The sequence below is a fragment of the Balaenoptera ricei genome, chromosome 17 (assembly GCF_028023285.1).
Source record: "Balaenoptera ricei isolate mBalRic1 chromosome 17, mBalRic1.hap2, whole genome shotgun sequence".
Lineage (NCBI taxonomy): Eukaryota > Metazoa > Chordata > Mammalia > Artiodactyla > Balaenopteridae > Balaenoptera > Balaenoptera ricei.
The window spans coordinates 39,544,903-39,558,453 of NC_082655.1; the positions used below are offsets into that span (position 1 = coordinate 39,544,903).

General features: G+C 37.4%; 1 protein-coding gene across 2 annotated transcripts in view; it reads right to left on the reverse strand.

Moving 5' to 3' along the window:
* The window catches only part of CPQ (carboxypeptidase Q), a 505,020-nt gene that overhangs the window by 154,697 nt on the left and 336,772 nt on the right, over positions 1–13,551 (reverse strand). The window lies entirely within an intron of this gene.

Consider the following 13,551-nt stretch of genomic DNA (forward strand, 5'->3'; position numbering starts at 1 on the left):
CTCTCTCTAACTACATAAAGCAACAGAGAAATGGCTGTTCCTCCTGGTGGCTTCCTGATTCACCTCCCCACTGTCTCCTCAGGCTCTCCAGGGACTAGTGTTTCGCCCACTGTCCTTCAGTGACAGGCCAGCTTCTGAGTAAGCTTAGCTGTGAATGTCATGAGTGGCTTAGATTTGGAATTAGGGATTTGTTTCTTCTTCAGTGATGGTCGTTGGGGGTTGGGGGTTGGGAGATGGGGGATGGAGGAGATCTGCTTAATAATTGCCAGGAAAAATCAGTATAGATTTTTCTAAGGCACTATTCTGAAAGAATAAACAGACAAAAATCCACAGTGAAAATCTTTAAGTGAGAGCTGATTATGTAAGTTGCATTTACGAAAGCTGGCAGAATCACTGATAAGAACACACTTGCTTCAATGGCCCAGGACTTTATAATCTGATATGAAAGTTGGGGTCATTTTTTCAAGGGTGGCAATGAGATGATTTTGTGTGATAATCTTCCTGCTGGTCCAAATAACATCCTCTGAAAACTAATATACACCTGTGCTTAGACCACTTAGGAGCTGCATCTCCAACCTCTGTAGATGCTGTGAATTGGGTGAAGAAGGGGATTAGCAGTGACTGTAGAGGCAGTTTTGGGACCAGCCAGCAGTAGCTAAACCTTGAGAGAGAAGTGGGTAGGGAAGAATGACTTTTCTCTTTCTAGGGCTCTAACCAGTACCTTTATGCCAGCATTTCCACAAACCTAGGATTGAGAGAGGGTCTATAAGCCAATTTCTAAAAAACACAGAGGAAAAATTATACCTTTATATGTGAAATGGTTCCCTCTGTAAGTTAAATGACAATTTAATTTCTTTGGTCTTGGCTGGAAGAATATCAACTTGATAATAGTAACACTGGTCATCTCATGATAAAAGTATGGTTGTTATAAAGTTTCGTGATTAACAAAATTTGAAAATAAATCATTATTAGTTAACAGGTTTGTTTTTTTTTTCTTCAAAACCTTGCAAAGCATGCAAATAAAGATGAAAACACAAAGGAAGCTGGATGGTAAAATGATTGGGGACTATAGGCCTTGGCCGTCCATGCTTTCCTCCTCGACCCTTTCTCATTATTCCATGACAATAAATGCCATAGACAGGTCACCATCCTGATTTTCCAGTTCTTCTTTTTTCCAAATGCCAAGCACCAGGCTGAATGAAAGGTGTTTTGCTTTCTTAGAAAAGGACTAAAGGACTTCTGGCTGCTCAAGGTGATGCCAAAGGAACCCTTTCTCATATAAATATGTATTAAGTGCTTAGAAAGTATGCATTTAAAAAACTATTGTTTAATGCATAGCATTAACTCACAAAAAGAGAAAGGGAGGGAGAGAGAAAGAGGGAGAGAAGGATGGGAGGAAAAAAAAGGGGAGGGAGGGAAAGAGGAAAAAAAAGAAAGAGAAAAACACAGAAATCCTCAGATCCCAGAAGCAAAAAGGGAATTTAAGCTAGAACGGAAAGTAAAAGCTGACACTGCAGTAACCTGGGGTTTTCAGAACCCCAAGCTGAGAAAGTAACTGGGAGGCTGGTGTAAGATCTCAGAGATGCAGAGAGATCAAGCCCAAGTAGAGCGGATTTGCTGTGCTGGCACCTCCATACCCGACTCTTGCAGGACAAAATGGGACAAGCTATGACTTAACCCATATGTAGTTTAAGTTAAAAACTCAGTGGAAGAGACAGAAAGTAGAATGGTTGCCAGGAGTTGAGGGGAGTGGAGAAGGAAGAGTTAGTGTTTAATGGGTAGAGAAGTTCAGTTTCACTAGATGAAAAAAGGAAAAAGAACTACCATGGGGCCCCCTTTAGGAAGAAGGTAACTGAACCAGAAGAAAGGAATAATAGATAATAAAAAATGTCAGTAAACATGGTGGCAATCTAATATTACTTATACTGACCATAAATAATAATAACAGCTAAAATTCACTGAGAAGTTATTATATGCCAGAAACTGAACTAACTCATTTAATTATCATAATAAACCTATAGGTAGATGCTATTGTAACCCCATTATACATATGAAGAAACTGAGGCATAGCACACTTAAACAGGAATATAGCCAGTAAGTGACAAAACCAAAAAAATAATAATAACCAAATAATAAATCTGGGGAGGGTTTGGAAACAAGGCATAACTAAAACACTAGTCACCAAGAATATACATGATACATATGATGGGAGTGCATATACTGGAGCAATTTATGATTGCTGTATTATTTAATTAAAACAAGTATACATGTGACATTTTAACAATAACCACTAAAAGAATAGGAAGAAAATGAATAAATTTCCAAATAGTGGAGGGAAAAATAGGAAGAGAGTGTAAGAAAAAACAATGAATCCAATAGAATGCAAAAAAAAAGAAAAGGAGAAAAAAGAAACAAAAAGGCAGCTCTAATAGAAAAAAGTTAGAAAGTTACTAAAATATAGGTAACCACAATAAAGAGAAGCAGAACAAACATCTCCGTTAACTGATATTGTGAGATTGAATATTTAAAAATCTAACTATACGCTGTTTACAACAAAATCAACTAAAACACAATGACCTAGATTAGTTGGAAGTAAAGGAATAGAAAAAGAAAGAGTAACCAGAAGAGAGGTAGTCATGATACAGTACTAATATAAGATAAAATAGACTTACAGGGAAAAAACATTAAGGATAAAGAAGGTGTTTAGACTCAACCAGGTAAAGCAACAAAGCTTCAAATTATACAAAGCTAATTAAGCTGATAGAAATTCAGGGAGAAATTTATAAAATCACAATCTTAGTGGGAGATTTTAATATACTGCTCTCAAAAACTGATAGAGCAACCAGATAAAAAACTAGTAATGATATAGTAGTTTTAAACAGCACAATTAATACATTTTCTCTAATGAAAGGATATGTAGAATGTTATTCCCAGAAACGGAGGCTACATATTCTTTGCAAGTCCTAAGAACACATTTTTAAAAAATTGACCAAGTAATAAACCAAAATTTTGTCTCAACGAATACCAAAGAATCAGTATTACATAAACCATGTTTAACAACTACTACGCAACAAAACTGGAACTCAGTAACTAATATTTTTGGAAACTTAAAGAAAGCTATAATAATTCAAGAGTCAAAGAAGAATCATAATGAAAATCCTAACATGTTTAGATTGGATGGCCATTAAGACAGTATTTCAAAACTTGTGGAAAGTAGCTAAACCATTGCATAGTAAGAGATGTATGGCCTTAAATGTAAATGTTAGAAAACAAGAAAGACTGAACATTAGTGGACTAAACATTCACCTGAAGAAGACAGAAGAAATAAATAAAACACAATAAGCCCACACATGGAAGAGAATAATACCATCTATGTAAATTCAAAATCACAAAAATGATATAATACTGCTTTTGGATAAATACACTTACAGAACAACGTTACAACAATCAGAACACAGTTACAACTGCAAGGGGAGAAGGGGATAGATTGTGGAGAGGTACAAAACAGGTTTCAGCTGTACTGGTAATTTTTAACTTCTTTTAAACTAAGGACTGTTAACAAATATTTGACATTGTTAACATTTATGAGATTTGGGTGGAGGATTGTCAGTGTTTATTATTCTATGTCCGCTTCCAAATATTTGAATTATTTTTTTTTTTAAAAAAGGGGGGGGGGACAAAGAAAAAAATTGAAGAGAAACATTAAGAAGAAGAAATAAAAGATTTTCTACTTTTGTAACTTATAAGTAGCATCAGCCTTAGGCCCCTCCTCTGTAAAAGGAATAATAGTAATTTCTACCTTCCAGACTCTGAGAACTGCATATCCAGCATGTAGCTCAGAGCTTGGAACAGCGTGCTCTAGAATGCTAAATGCTGTTATTATTTCATCCTAAAATCAGGAAGCATCTTTTCTCATCTTCACATCATTCTAGGAAGACCTGGATAAGAAATCTTTTTTTTTTTTTTTTTTTTGATCCTCCTTCATTTAAGTCCTAAAGCAAGAATATTTACTGATATTGTTGATTCTTAAAAAAAAAAAAAATTACACATTTGTAATTAGTAAAATGATGCTACTGTTATAAAATGTTGTAGGACATTACTGAAGTTTTCTCTTACTATAACCACTTTAAGGTTACCTTGTATCCCTACCTCCCAAATCACTTCTCCGCCAAAGTGCTCCATTTGAATTCCAAGTCAGTGAGACGGTAACCATCAGCGGCAGCATTGCCACTACAGTTTTCTTCAACATCTGCATCACGGATTTTCCATCTTTGCATCTTTGTCTGATAGATATGCATTTGCTTACATTGTATTTGATTCACTAACGGTCCTGCAAACATATTGTCATCTATTTTACTGGTAAGGAACTTAAGGCTCAGATAGGTCCAGTGACCTGCCAGACATAACAAGATATACCTCAGAGGGCTCTTTTGAGGATTAAAAAAGGTCATGTGAAGTAACTGGTGCATACGAGATATTCCATATATATTGGCTCTCTTCTCTTTTCTCCCAGATGTTCAGTTAATGTTTGCTGATATATTGTTTAATTAATGTCTTATTATATTAAGTGGAAACATATGGGTTTCTTTTGATATATGTTTTGCATTTTTATCAAAAATCCCTACTTTATAAGTTTAATCACTGTTTTTTGCAACAACATAAAGTTCCAGAAAGGTAATCAATTTGAAAATTCCTCTAACTCCTCATTTGTGGCTAAAAATGACATTCAAATGATTTCATCTAAAATTATTCAACTATAAAAGATGAACTCACACTTATATCTTTCACAAAAGAGTAATTCCAGTATGAAGCACTTCATAACATCTTCCCTTGTTCTAATGTGCTGCCTGAAACAAGTGACTATGGGATGGCTAAGTGGATAGATGGTCTATGGTGACAAGAACAGAAATATAGATTTGAAACACTTCCTGACTTATATTTTCCTATACACATTAACCAAGGCAATAACTCGGAATACTTTCAACTACATTTTAAAAGTATTTCTTTTAAAAGATGCCATTATTACAGAGAAAGAACAATAATACAAGCATCAGTGGTCATTGTCCTCAGTTTTCTATGCATGAGGATCCTCTGAGAATGCCTGGAAATTGTGGGGTTTTGACTATATTAAAAAAATAGAAAGACTTCTTGAGAGCTCAGTTACAAGGGTAAAATGTAAGAGTAAGTACTAGATTTGATTCTTTGTTTTCTCTGCCTTGATTTTATTCTATACTTCAAACAATTTACTTTGTAGTAAATTATGTTGCCCTCAACAGCTATTTCCTGTCTTTACTATTTTTTTCTTTGGGGATATTATAAGTCTTTGTAAATACAGCATTACTAGGTTAAGGACACTGGCAGAGAGAGAAAAGGGGACGAAAAAGATGAAGATCTCTCCATCCCCATATCTTGTGTTACTTTAATTCCACGTCACATTTTTGAAGCATCTATTAACTGCCCTTCTCTACAGCAATGAGGAGAGAATCAGCCTTATATATACTCTTTTTTTAATATATAAATTTATTTATTTATTTACTTATTTTTGGCTGCGTTGGGTCTTTGTTGCTGCACGCGGGCTTTCTTTAGTTGCGGCAAGCAGGGGTTACTCTTCGTTGCGGTGCGGGCTTCTCATTGTGGTGGCTTCTCTTGTTGCGGAGCACGGGCTCTAGGCGCGTGGGCTTCAGTAGTTGTGGCACGTGGGCTCAGTAGTTGTGGCTCACGGGCTCTAGAGCGCAGGCTCAGTAGTTGTGGCGCACAGGCTTTGTTGCTCCGTGGCATGTGGGATCTTCCCAGACCAGGGATCGAACCCGTATCCCCTGCATTGGCAGACGGATTCTTAACCACTGCACCACCAGGGAAGTCCCTATATATACTCTTGAATGGTGGCTATACTGGGGTGATGGTTCTTGAGTCTGGCTCATCAGAACCAGCTACTGTTCTTTTATTATGAAGGCTTCTCTGCTTTAGGGATGGCCTTGACCAAGCCCAACTGTGCAGAGAGATACAGACATCAAGCCTTGAGAGACAAGGTCGATCCTGAGATTATACCCTCTGCTGGAATATCCACCCTTGTTGTTTTCGCAATTAACACCTAATAATAAGAGTTATTATTACTGATGATCTAGTGGGGACCAGACACTGAATTATTTCAAATCATCCTATAACAACTCAAGATAAATTGTTGCCATTGTAAGGAAGAGGAAACTGAGATTTAAAAGGTTAAATAATTTGTACAACATAATACTAAGTAGCATAGAAGGATTTGAACCCAAGATACTTTAACACGGAGTGTATTCTATTCTACTATCCATGCTACCTCTCATTTGCCTATAGATTTTGAGTTATTTAGGGGTTAAGGAAGTAGGAGTTCATGGGTTAAAAAGTCCATGAGATCTGGGTCACATGGTACAATCTGGAGATGCTGGTGTCAAGCAAGAACATGGGCTGAGTTCATCATTGATGTTTATCCAATATGAGGATGGCATTAGCAGGATTACAAATAAGTAATGTGACAATAGTCAACTTCATTTAATACTTTATTTAGCTTATCATTTCTGTCACACACCCAGTAGAAACTCTCCATTTCTAGAGCTTGCTTTTGGGGATGTTCACAGGGCTGGTGGTGCCTAAAAATGAACTAAACTAAATCCTTATATCCCAGGACCATTTAAAAAAATCCAGTTAACCATAAAGTTCCAGTCAGATGTTCATAATATATTTTCTTGTTTTTTTGTTTGCAGACCTTTGTTTTCAGGCACATTTACTGGAACAGAATTCATTCTAAGCTGAGCAGACCACAGCTTTTGCAAAAGGCAACATTAGCATGATGCAGCGAAGTGTGTAGGCGAAGAACACAGCATCCTTGGAAACCCCGTCACTTCCTCTTTGGTATATTTAGCTGGCTTGTCAGCCACATGGCAAATAAAACCTGCTTAGTAACTCCAAAACTGTGGTTCTTCAGGCTCTGTATAGCTGGAATCTCCCCACTCCACTTTCCTGCGTCTCCATTCTATTCATCCCACTTCCTTACAAGTTAAACGGATAGCCTACCCAGTATCTTTAGAAGAAGTCAATCCCATGCTTAAAATCTTCAACGGCTCCTACTGCCTACAGCACCAGCTCCGAAGTTCAGCTTCGTGTCCAATGCCCTTTACAAACTGACCCTCATCTGCTAAATTCTCACCACTCCTCACTCACCTATGGCTCTAGATTTACGGAAACATCCTCCACTCCTCAAACTATGTACTTTCATGAGCTCTAATTGTGTCCTTTCTTCTCCTGCTTCCCACCCATATGAAGCTACTGATGCCTGACTGGGAGCTCTTTGATGGAAGGATCTGTGTCTTACCCATTTTATTTGCCAGACATGAAGTGGGCGTTCAATATTTATTATTGAAATAGGAGATCTCCTTGTGAGCCAAGTTGGACAATACTGTGATGATACAGTTCTAATGAGGTAGCCTACATTTTCGGGGCAGCCCTGCCCTGGACTTATATGGATCCCATTCTTGAGTGGAAAGAAATCCACTGGGGCACTATGGATACCATTATTAAGTCTTTCCATAGCCATTCTTCTCCAGGATAAATAGGAGCAACTTTTAAAGCTTCCGTTTCCTTTACCAACACCACATTTCTTAACTTTCTAAGGCATACAGGCCAAATCAAAGCAGATGTCGGGGAGGAAGCTGAGCGTGCTATGGACAGAGGGGCCCCTGAGACCCTTCCTCTCACAGCGCTCATCTGCCACCTCTCCAGATTCTGTCAGACAGGAAGGAATGAATCGCGAGGCTGAATGCCACTGGGCCTGGGTCTCGCCTCCTTTTACACAGAAATGGTATATTTTAGCTACATGATAAAATAATAACAGCAATATTCATGTAGTCTAAGGCTTTGAAAGGATTACAGAATCTCCCCTACCATGTCCAAATTAAAAGGTAGAACACATTCTAAGTGATTCATTTGTAGCAAATCTTACTTTATCTCATGACATATGTGGAAGAACAATCTACGCACAGTTTGTCTTTTTACACACACCAGTGGAAATGTCTATGTTAGCTGAATGAGATATAAAGATACAAAGTGTTTTGGTGAGACTTACAATGTGTTCAAACCTCAAGAAAAGGTCTCAGCAATTCCCAGCTGAAAAAATATGTATCTGCCACAGGTCTTAAGGTAAAGCCAGACACTACATACCTTGCCACTAGAGGAAATAACATATTTAAATAAAAAATGAGAAGATCATCCTCTAAAGACCATGAGAAGGAGCTAAAAATGCCCCCTGACTATAAACCTACTTTTAGAAGTTAGAAAAAAAAGAGAAAAAGCAAGCAAATTCTTAGTTTCTAATTCTTCCATTGTTCTAGGTATTTGCATCACTAAATATAATTATAAAAAGTCAAGACCAAAATTTGTTTGGAAAAAAAAGGCAAACAACCATCTACAAATCAAAATTCAAATTAATAAAAATAAAATTTAATGTTGGCGAAAACATTTTTTTCTAAGACTTGAAACAAGTTAATTTCTTGCACAGTTCCAGAAGCAGACATATTATTTCCTAAAGGTATTGAGGTGATTTTAATAAGAAACCTTTCCCAGGGCTGTAAGACTCCCTTCTTGTGTTCACAAAATAATTGTGGAGGAAGAGCATCCAAAATGGGAGCAGGGAAGAGTTTGTGGAATGTTTTGAGATCAAAATTCCTTCTAGAAAAAATAAATCCTACCAAATTCTGGGGCATTTGGGGCCACAGGAAAACCTGGCAGAGAGAGCCTTTAGCATATGTCAAACATTTCCAATAATACTACATTTATCTTAATAAAATAGGCTCAGATAGTGCAGAAATGAAGTTATTTGTTGGGTAAAGTTTGCACTTGGGTGGGTACAGACGCTCTTCAGGAATATTCTTATAAGTAACATAAGAATAATCTCCACCATGCCAGTTAAGGAACCATTACATGGTTCTATCTTGTCAATATTCTGGCAACCGCAAGAGCCCAAAGACAGCCTAGAAAATCTAGTATGAAAATAAATCCAAGGCCATTTGTACTCAGTTCCACGAAGTATATACCTCAGCAAGCATTCTTGGATTCTTCCTCAATTCTGCCAACACCAGTAATGCCCCAGAGCAATGTTTCCCAAAGCACACTTGAGTCATGGAATCACTTTCCCAACAAATGTTTTTTGATGAATAAAGAAATTACCAAGAGGGAGTTTCCCAAACTTATTTGACCATAAGAGGAAGTCCTTTCTAATGGGATCTCCTTTCTAGATCTGGGCTAGTCCCAAGTTGGCTTCACGCTCTATCTCTAGCTCTATCCGTTAGGTTTCTATTTCTTAGAAGTTTTTCATTTCCTTCACTCAGTTATTCTGGACTGGACTTCCTGAGAGTTTTCCAAGGAAGGCTTGACCAGGGCCTGGGAGAAGAAAACCCTCTTCCTGGATGGATCCCCACCCCTAACAGGGAACCCGCTGCATTAGAAATGGCTACATAAAGCTGTAACTACACCAAAGCCTTAGCATGCATTTGGCTGTGTTGCCTGGTGTACTTCTGGGCCTTGGTGACTCCTACATGACTCTTCCTACTTCCTACCTCTGGCTCTGTAGTTCCTGTTAACAGAGTGTTTATGGTGACGGCAAGACCAATAATTTTTTTTTTTTTGGCTTTTGAGAGTTTTTTCTTAATTACTAAAATAACACATGCTTACTACACAAAAATCTAATATATATCAGGTAAAACGAGTATCTCCTGCAATTCCGCAAACCCTCTCTTCCCCCCCAATCCCATGACTGTTACTGTCAACAGTTTTCTCCTCATTTTTAATGGTACACAGGACTGGAAGCTCTATAATCTGCTGGGAATTCTTCATTGTGCCCCTTTTGCTTCAGGAAATTCTATTTATCTTTATAAAAGAAAGCTCAAATATCACTTTTGTGAAGGCGCCCTGACCCAGCCAAGCCATGCTGGTCGCTCCCTTTACCAGGTGCCTGAAGTAATCTGCACATATTTCAGTTAAAGAGCTTACAACAATTTCATTGCAATTTTTGAATTAAATGTCTCTCCTACTTCAACGACTTCAAGGACCAGTCTCATTCCTCTTTGTTACAAGGCATCTGGCACACTGACATGCAATCAGTATACAGTAAATATCTGTTGAGTGAATGAGTGAAGAAATATATAAATAAAATATTTTTTCTAACACACAGACTTAAAGCTGCATAAAAATCATAGTCAAGATGCTCACGTTTAAATTTCTCTAAAAAGATGTTTCACACATATCCAACATTTCAACAACCAGGTAGTACTGTTAATTATTTTTCCCGTTTGTTTAGGCCTGAAAACGTGAAATTCTAACTTCATGGAAAATGGTAAAGTTGGAAGAATTTGGGGATGGATGGTGGTTTATTATTCAAGTGCCAAATGAACATTTTCAAGCATAACATCTTTGGCCATAGGCTTTGTCCATTGATACCAGAACATTCCAGGAAATGACATTTCAAATAAACACTTTCAAGTCCAGTAAACCACAAACACAAAAAAGTATTCAATGGCATTTCACAGCAAATAGCCTTCTGTTGACAGTTACTCAGGAATGACTGGTTATACTTGCAAAGCACAAATATCTCTTCTGTTAGATTAATTGAATATGGTTTTAGCTGATGGCTTGGGCAAAAGTGAATTTATAAAAGTAGTGAAAGAAGTGAATAAAGGAGAAAAGACATGAAGGATGAATCTTCGAACAATATTTCTAAATATCAGAAAGTCTCACTGGACCAACACTTCAAATTAACAAGCCCCACTGAGGGACTTTGACATGCATTCTGCATGACATATTGTCCAAGGAATAGCAGCCAAAAGGAGTCTCACTTTTCTTGGAAAAAGAGATTGCCATAGAGCTTTCATGTTTTACCAACTAAACAGTTTGGGGTCAATGTAATTAAGTAATATAACTATGAACCCATTTCTTGGCCTCTAGCCCAAAGTGCTATTTCTTATTCAAGTATATCATTAATTTTCATCTAGAAGGCATATGTGACACGTTAGACCTAGTTCTTCATATTAAAACACGTACACAATCTACAAACAGAAATCCACAATCTAATTTTAATTTTAAAATTAAAGAGTAAGACTCAGTGGGTGCAATCATAGGATATGAGGTATAGCGCGGATTCTAGGCATTCAACTTAAGCAGGAAGTGGCCAGGAGAAATTTAGACTCTTGAAAATTTAGTATGAAAGTGGAAAATAGTGAAGGGGTCAGTGGATTTCCATCATACAAGAGATGGTGACTTAAATAGTAAAGGGAAAGGATATTTAGGGATACAATAGCAGCTGGCCCTAGAGTTACATCAGTACAATTAACATATTAAGTTAGGAGGCAAAGCAGGTGTGGGGTTTAAAAAAATATGGTACTGTCAGATCATGCTTATTAAATAATAAAAGTTAAAATTTATTGTGTATTTGGGTTGGGTTAGGCATTGTTTTAAGTACATTATGTGAATAGATTATTTAATTTTCAGAGCTACCTTATGAGACAGACCCAGGCAGTCTGGCTCCAGAGTGTTTTTTTAACAGTATGCCATGCTGCCTCTTAACACCTACTAAAGAAATATTAGTCTTTATTTTAGAGTTGAATTCATATGTTTACATAGGTTTTCAGAAATCTATAGGAGAGTTAAGTCCTGAATTGAAGGAGACTGATTACTAGCTATCAAAGGCAACTGAAGTCAGTATACTTTCAGAGCTGGAGAAAAATACTCAATTCACCTTTGCATGGTGTTTGACATTTATTCATGCAATTGAATTCAACTCAATTAACAGTGATTTAGGGTCCCATGCTGAGTACTAAAGAAGTAAGATTCAAAGCGTAGAGGAGACACAATTTTTATGCCAATCTAGAGCAGATAAAAATACTCTGGAAGCTAACAGCTGAACAGAGGTGAAGAAAACGAAGTCCAGAGAGTTCAAATGACCTGCCCGAGGCCAAAAAAGTAGTTTGTGGCACAGAGGGACCTAAAAATCTAATTGAGGTGGGTCCAGTTCTCTTTTTATACTACCACTCTGCCTCCTGTCAAGCTGGTTGGAACATCTGGGAATAAAATTAACTTCTAAAATAAATATCTGTGCCCTGTAAAGAGGAAACTGTTGGATATTTGCCTGCCTCATCTCTAGAACCCACTTCATTCTGGAATGAAGTTAAGGACAGAGAGAACAGATAGCCAAGGGAGTATTTTTTTTAAGGGAAGAGGAGGAGAGAATTCACAAATGGAGTCTCCCAGATCTCCTCTGAAGGAATGAGTGTTTTTCGGTTTTATTTGCTGGGCAATTTATCTCTCTCAAACCTTACCCAATTCTAAAAGCAGACTTGATATTATGTCTTTATTGATAACTATGTGTGTAGGTGCATATGTATGTCTTCAACTATATTCTAAGGGTCTTAAGAACAGAGGACATGCTTTAAACCTCTCTGTATGCCCAACTTTTACAAAATGCTTTCACATAGTAGGTGCTCAGTATGGAAATGATGTTAAAAGTATAAGTATATACAATGTAAGGTTTCCAATTAGTTTGTTTCATTTTTTAAAAAACGACTCTGTATTCAGGTCTCCTAGAAAATTTTTAATAGCTTCTTTTAGTGGGTCAATTTTACGTGCCACTCTTTCCGCCCACAACCTGCCGGGGACATTTGGCAATGTCTGGAGATATTTTTGGTTGTCACAGCTTAGGGGCTGGGGGAGAAAGGTGTTACTGGCATCTAGCAGGTAGAGGCCAGGGATGCAGCTAAACATTCTACAATGTACGGGACCCACCTCACAACAAAGAATTATCTGGCCCCAAGTGTCAATAATGCCAAGGTTGAGAGACACCGGCCTCTTTAGAAGTTACAAACATGCACAATCACCTCCCATTTCTCCATTTTTAAAACACAAGTAAGACATAAAGCAAAATGATACACTAAATATTTGCCTCGACCAAGACAATGTCAGTAGTCTAGCTAAAATGAACAATTATTTAATGGGCTGATTTAGGACTAGAAGGGTTCATTAAAAGCCAGAGGAAAAGCATGAATTTAAACACATGTGTACTTGAGTAAGCAATAGAATGCCTTCACCAAAAGGAATGTTCTGATCTTTACTACATCTGAAACCAAGGTTACTCCACAGTTACAATATAAAACGTTCTGCTGATGAGGCATTTTCAAAACCACCACTGGTCTGATTCAGACACGGAAGTCTCATTTCAGACTGTTTCATTATTTCTAACCTCACTCAAAATCCACCTTTTGACCAGCACACAAAGAGGAAATGTATGTTTTTTGTTTGTAAATAGGGTCATCAAAATAAACTGTTTTCACAATTAGTCTTTCCTTTTGATGCCTGTCCCATGTCTAGGTTAACCTGGAAGGTCCAATTTTTCATCCTAGATTCCTTATTGCAGCCAAAAGAATCATTCCTTCAGGCCTACTTTGGCTCCTTGACTTCTATCATGGAAGGACGACTGCAGTAAAGCTATCCTAACAGCTTGATGATGTCTTTAAAGACAAACAAGGAAAAGGA